Source organism: Vanellus vanellus, assembly GCF_965231255.1.
Source record: "Vanellus vanellus genome assembly, chromosome: 1".
NCBI lineage: Eukaryota > Metazoa > Chordata > Aves > Charadriiformes > Charadriidae > Vanellus > Vanellus vanellus.
The window spans coordinates 187,549,338-187,555,515 of NC_138905.1; positions in this window are offsets into that span (position 1 = coordinate 187,549,338).

Sequence of the window (6,178 nt, forward strand, 5' to 3'; positions counted from 1 at the left end):
TTTGCACTAAGAAATCCCTGCAGGAGCTGGCAATGCCAGAAGCAGTACCAGTCCTCTTCCCAGTCCCTGTCCTGCATGGCAGGACGTAGGGTTGAAGCTGCACAGACTGCACCTCAAAGCCCAGATGTACACCCTTCGTTTGACCTACAGAAACCTGACTGTCCCCCACCCTGCAAAGCTACACACTCCTTAAGGGGAGGGAAGCTATAAAAGGAATGCTTTGCAGATAAAGAGACCTTTCACAACTTCCAGCTGACTTTTTCTCCTTACCCATTTATAAAGGCATGGAATTCGGCGTGAATATGAGGAGTATTATTATATCATCCCCTTCTTCACATTGAGGTTTCCATGCTAAATTACTGTTAGTGAAAGACTCGATGGCCCACAGATAAAAGACACCCTATGATGAGCTAACCATTATTATTCCCATTTAAAAAGCCAAACGAATCTCTTCCCCCTTTAAAACACACCAAAAAGGGAGAGGCAGAAAATGTTAAATCAAGGTGCATTTGATCACTCCAAACTTTCCTGAGTTCCAAAGACCCAGCATCTTTAACATCACCGTTTCTTAAGGGCATTTTTCATCACAATAAAACGATTCAGCAGAGAATGTTTCCATTCAAAATGTTTCAAATTGCTTTCCTGTCAAATATATAAAATGTCCTGCATTATGCATAAGAAAGATTTGTACCTCAGCTTTGCTAACATAAACAGTATTTCCAGCACAGGCAACTAATAGAACAGGTTAATGCTCTGGGGTCTGTTCATAATACAGATGGTAACGATTTGTGCAGCTTATGTATGTGCTTCCCACATAGACATCAAGAATCTGAGTTGTTTTATGCCCATCTTTCGAACACTGATCTTCCACCGAATGGGCAGCAGCAATCCTCCATCACCTCAGTCATTCCAGAGTCTTCTTTGGCCCACCCTGATTACAGATCAAAAACTAATTAATTGAGTCACACAGATGCAGATAGAATTAGCCAAGAACCCAGTAGGTAAAGAAAGCCATGGCTCACGAGGTAGAGCCCCAATAGGCATTCCCACATTCAGTTGCAGAGTGCCCAGCACCGAGGAACGTGCCTGTCAATGTACCCACACCACACTGCACAGAAGGGTTTGTCAGGTATTTGTAAACAAGCTGGGTCATTTCTGCGGCACAGTGCTTGCACTCTGGAAGCAAGTTAGTCACATTAGCATAGCCTCCTAGCCAAGTGCTCATGTTTAGCGTCGCGCTAAAACAGCTATCCTGTTTTTCACTTTAAAGAAGCTGTCTATACTGCCAAATGGAGGATGGCAAAGAGACTTCTGTCCTTGGTCCAAGAGGCAGCTTTACATCGTCTCGGCTTAAGGCCAGCACTTAAGTGGCACTGTAAAGGAGTCGTACCACAGGGCACAGACGTATCCTCGGTTCCCCATGCAAGCCCATGAGAGACCTGAGCTTCTAAGAGAAGGATGCAAAACAACCGACACACTGAGCCAGCCAGAAGGAAATGCCAAAAACTGAAATCTCCTAGTTAGTTGCCATTGCAACACTAGGAGTCAGAGCCAAACCCTGTACAAATCCATATAGCCCTCAGTTCTCATTACAGCACCAGCAGGGAATAATACAGGGGTTGGGATGTGGGGTTTGGGTGCAAATTCTCCATCCCTCCTCTGAAAACTCTATTGCTATGCAGGCAGGAATACAATATCCCTGGAGCCTGAGGGATAATGACAGCCCAGTTCTTCTGTGCCTCTCTGATGAAGAAGAAATCCCAGCGCTGACTCTTATATCTTAGTCATCTTATGTATGTCTTATGCACACCATTCACGAACATTAGGTGCAGGAGGCAGACCGTGGGAGTCTCCATGTTCAGGGAACTTGCTTGGGCATGGGTGTTAGCCTCCTTGTTCCATCTCTTCCTGGCTCCGTAGTGCTTTCCTTTCAAAAGAGGTGGGGCCCAAACCCATCAGCAATTGAAAAGATAGTGCCAGTTCAAAGTGTTATACATGAGATTTACAGGTAACCAGTCCATTCTCCTCAATGACGATGAAAAGAGTTGTAGGTTAACTGAAAAGAGAGATCAACATAAATTTTACAAGCTTTAGAAAACATGACTTAGGAGGAAGGGGTGGGAATCTGGGCTATCTTTATCTAGGAAAGAGAAGACATTGTAGATAGATGAAAAGCATTTTCCACTATGTAAATGGTTCTTATACAGATGAGAGTTAACTGCACTCTGAACCTGTTGCAGGCAGACCAAGAAAACATTCCCAAACTTCAGGCTAAGAAAGTCCAGTGGCACGATTATCACTACATCCTTGTCCTGTTCCTATACACTTTTCTGAAGCCTCTGCTATTGGCCACTGTTATGCAGAGGACACTGGGACAGCTGTGCCCTTGGTCTCAGCAACATAGTCATGCTTATCTTCTTAAATCTGCTTAATTTGCAGCAGAGAATGCTTATGAAAAATTTCCTAGTTTTGAGGGTAGTTAAGTGCCCAAAGAGGCCACCTCAGGAGACTGTGAAATCTCCATCATTAGAGGTTTTAAAGAACAGATTATACAAATAGCTGTCAAGGGCAGCTCAGACATGTGTGATCCTGCCTTCAAGCAGAGGGGTGGACAAGGAGACCTCCTGGGATCTCTGTCTAGGGTTCTGCCCCTCTTCTGCACAGCTCCAGCCAAAACCAGCACACTCAGATGTCTTCTTCCAGTGATACTTTCTGCCATCAGTGGATGTGCTAGCTGTATAGCAGTATTGTCCATCTCTTTCCCTCTCCAGCATATTACTTGTACCAGAGACTGAAAGATGTATGTGGGGTGTGGCTGTGTCCCACTAGTCCCTAGGAACCACACATAGCAGGCAGAAGATAAAGAAGTTTGGGAGCTGCTGAGTTGGGGACTGGGCCACCACTTTCCAGCCTCATTGCTGAGGAACAGCAATGGTTTAAAGCCAGATTTGCCCTCGCCCATGGCCCAAGGCCAAGTACAGCCCAACTGGCCTGGAGAATGTAGGCCAGCGGCAGGAGCCATTCCCTGCAGACTCAAAAGAACAGTTGCCCATGCAGCTTCCCTCACTTCATTTGCTTCCCTGTACGCGGCTAGCAGCTTGCAAACTGGCAGCAACCCAGCAAGCAGAGGGGAAGACAGGATTCCTGCTAGACACGCACATTTGCCCTCACACGTGCTCACTTTTACAAACCCTAATATTGCAATTCCTTCATTCTCTTCTTTCCAAACCCAGCTCAGCTACAGAGCGAGCATTTTGTCCTATTAGAAGGAGAACTCCTACTCCTGCAAAATCACAGGTTGCTTGGCAGTACGAAAAACATCATGGCTGCAGGCTGTGTGTGTGTGGTGCTCACTTGTGCCATTGGTCTCTGGCTTTCAGGGAGCAACTGTTGTGCTGTCACAAAAAACGCAAAGAAAGAAAGGAAAGAAATCAAATATTTACAGGAGGAAAAGTGATCCTACCCCACATGGTACAAATTTAGGGATGCATTGTAGCTACATTATGTGCACATAGCTACTGAAACAGTTTCCAACAGAATGTTTACACAGTTGTCTGGAAGCATATTGTTTGCCTACTTTTCAAAGTCAATTTATATGCAGCACACGTAGCAGCATGCATGAAAATTCAGACAAAAACACAGATGCATGCAACAATCCCTGGCCAGCTCTTGCTGCTCTTTATTGTTTGTTGCTCAGAAGTACCTAGGAGAGAGGAGGAAGGTAGCAGCCCACTCTGCTAGGCGCTGTACTACCCCAAACTAAAATACAGGTATTTCCCTTGAGGAACGTACGATCTCCGTTTAAGACAAGATACAAGAAGTGAATGTAACAGAGAGTGAGGGAGTGACATACAGGAATGAATAAGAGAGTTTATGTGTGCCAGCTTTATGTTCTCGTGTGCCAGCTAATAGAATACATGATGCAAATAAAGACCAGTCTCCTACTGAAGGCAACAGGTTAGCTGTAGTCAGCTGGCAATTTACCAGGAGCTTCACAGAGAAATTCGTGAGAAATTTGGAGGAACCCAGGGAAGCTGATAGATATGTTTGGAGAGGGCATCCCAGAGAAAAGTGCCAGTGTGAGATAAAGGGAAGGATGTGTGACAAGCGAACAGGAGGGTGAAGGAAGTTGGCATAACTTGGGCAGCAAAGCAGGGAGGCTCACGGTTGCTGAGAGGGAAGGAGGCAACGGTCCTGGACCGAAGAATAAAGAGCTTGTATCTAACTTGTTAAAGAGTGGGTGGGACCAAGAAGGACTGCAAAAGGCAAAAGAGAATTAATTTGTCATTGCACTTTGAACAGACCAGGGGGAATGAGGTCAGTGGGTGTCAGGAAAGTCTGGGTGAAAAGGATCAGAGCAAAACTTATGTCACTGCAGGCAAAAGCCATGTCAAGAAATGGTGTGGAGTCACCAAACCAGTAAGAGCCCATGCTGGGAAGCATGGGATTGAGGTCTTCTCCATGTCCAAGGAGGAAGAAGAGGAGGAAACGCCCCCCAAACAAAGCAGAGGTAGCACCAGCTACAGGAGAGGGGGCAACAGGGACAGCGAGTGCAACCCGCCCAAGGTTGTGTGCCGTGGACAGCTCAAGAACACACTTTAGTTTTAACAGCCGGCTGTACTGAATCACCTTCATCCAAGGCCTGAAAGGACAAGTCTAAGGGAAGAATTGAAAAGACGTATTACACCCTCATCTTGAAGTGCTCCTTTGCAGAAGGTCCCTCTCTCCCCACTTGCAATCATTGCACAGATCAGAGCTGAGTCTCCCGCCTTAGGTGCCTCGAGTTAGGTGGTGTGAAAACCACTCATCAACAAAATTGCATCGAAGTCCCTGTACTGCAGTTCCCCGTGTCACCGCGTAGACAGATGTCCTCTCCTCCAGGCTCTGTGGCAGGTACTATTTATGTTCAATATTGTTTATATACCCCAAAACCTCCACGGGGAGATGCCAAATCAATAGGCCAAGAGCTGAAATATAGTCATTCCCTACCTTTTATTTTTCTGGTTTTAAAAGGACAACAGTCTTTCTACAACTCCACAAAGCCTCTTATAACATTAACAGAAGCACTGCCAGCTGCCAGGGCACATGGGGCACTTATGTACCTCACTGCCCACCCTGCCCACCCCACCGGGGCTCCCCCCCACCCTGCCCATGGCCCAGGACCCCACATCAACCCCCCAGGGCCATCAAGCCCTGCCCCAGCGGGGCCGCAGCAGGGCCGGTCTCCAGCTCCCCACAGCCCTGCCCTGCCCGGCCACGGGTGCCACTGAGCCAGGTTCACCCACGGGCCCACGTCCCAGCTCGACCTCAGCCTGTTCCCATCCCCATGGAGGTGTCTCATGCCCCAGGCTGGGGCTGTCCCAGTGCCTCCCAGCTGCCCTGCTCCTGGCTGGGGCAATGGGACGGGAACTGTCTGCCAGGCCCTGCCCTGGTAGACCCCACGGGAGCCCCTGATGCACCCTGGCACCTGCTGCTTGAGAAATATTAGCGCAGAAGAAAAATCAAAAGACAAGCTCAGCCTTGCCAGGACCAAAACATCCAGACCCTGCCCCTCCACACAAGATATTTTAAGGTTTTATAAGTGCAGGGATGTTGCTGCTTTCATTCTGGTACTGAGCTACTGAGGTCTAACCCAATTGTGTTTTATCTTCTCTGCAACAACATTGCGTGATACCCTGACAAGATGGCCACTGCCACTCTCTTCCAACCTCTAAGTCACCTCAGTGAGGTCCAGCTGGAACTTGGTTCCAGCTCACAGAGGGTCTGGGCCACACTGCAACCAAGTGTGGTGGGTAGCCATGACGTCCCCACCACCGCTGCCACCATGGAAGCCTCCAGTCCAGGCTGACTGCTGTTTCTAAAGGGGGGAAAGCTAGACCACAAGGACCCGCCCCCAGGAAGGACTTGAGAATCACAGTCAATTCACCACAATTGGTCACATACACGTTAACATCAACTCCTTCCCTAAACCGTGGTGAGCTGAGGAGCCTCAAGGCCCATGCTGACAGCATTTCATGATAGCAAGTGGAGAGCTGCTCACCTTCTATGACACACACACAAATGTAGAGGGAAAAAATATTTTTTGCAGTATTTTCTTCTTCCTTTCTCAGCCAAATCCTTATTTGGGCTGTTACGGATTATTCACACAGCAGCCCTGCCTATGCTGATTGATCAGATT